Here is an 814-nt window from a genome sequence, read left to right on the forward strand (position 1 = left end):
TAACGGTAAGGTTGAAGTATGTAAGATTAATATCCTCTGAGTGAGGATATTGCCTTGCGAATATGTCACTGACTGAGGATATAAATACTTTTGATAACTTATTTCTTGACTTCATGAGAGTAAGTTGTCATTGTGCTTGACGCGTACAAGTAATAAAAAAACGGAGAGATTTAATAATATTTTGGTAATTAAGAATGATAGAATAAATTATGATGGCAACTTATGTACTGTATGTACTTGTAATATTGATAGAAATAATTTTGAAAAGGACTGAAAATGAAAGAAACGACAGACATGTCTTGATGGAACAATGTTTGAAGAAAATGGATGATAAATAGGAAACATCTAGATAATGTTTGAGACAATAGCTTACCCGAATTTCAAAGCAATAAATGGACAGATATCATTCCTGACGTTAAAGAGTCCACCAAAGGAAACAACAGCAACATGGGAAACACGTAATTTCTCTCACCTTTCTTCTCATTTCTTGAGATTTCATTCTTGGACTAACTCTCAAAAGCTGTGAACATACATGATGACACAGACAGCAGGCAGACTACCAGCATCATTCACATGTGACAGGCCATGGTCGCCCTTATGTATACTGGGTCAAGATAACAATACCATAGCATTATGATGACTACAGCTCTGACACAGCAAACATAAGCAAAACTGAATCGCTGTGATACTGTGTAAGTGCACTGTATCATTCCTGGGAAAGAACACTAAAACTGTAATGGTAAAACTAGATGCGTCTAGCTCACTGTCTTCAGCCATTACTCTTTCGTCAAGAAACTGCAAACTTTTCGACGTA

The 814-nt window shown here is 35.9% G+C and overlaps 1 protein-coding gene across 1 annotated transcript in view; it reads right to left on the minus strand.

Annotated features, from left to right (window-relative positions):
- LOC119589352 (neuroligin-1-like) overlaps window positions 1–814 on the minus strand; it is a 158,891-nt gene that overhangs the window by 16,929 nt on the left and 141,148 nt on the right. The gene's annotated exons all lie outside the window — the stretch shown is intronic.

Source organism: Penaeus monodon, chromosome 25 (genome assembly GCF_015228065.2).
Source record: "Penaeus monodon isolate SGIC_2016 chromosome 25, NSTDA_Pmon_1, whole genome shotgun sequence".
Taxonomy (NCBI): domain Eukaryota; kingdom Metazoa; phylum Arthropoda; class Malacostraca; order Decapoda; family Penaeidae; genus Penaeus; species Penaeus monodon.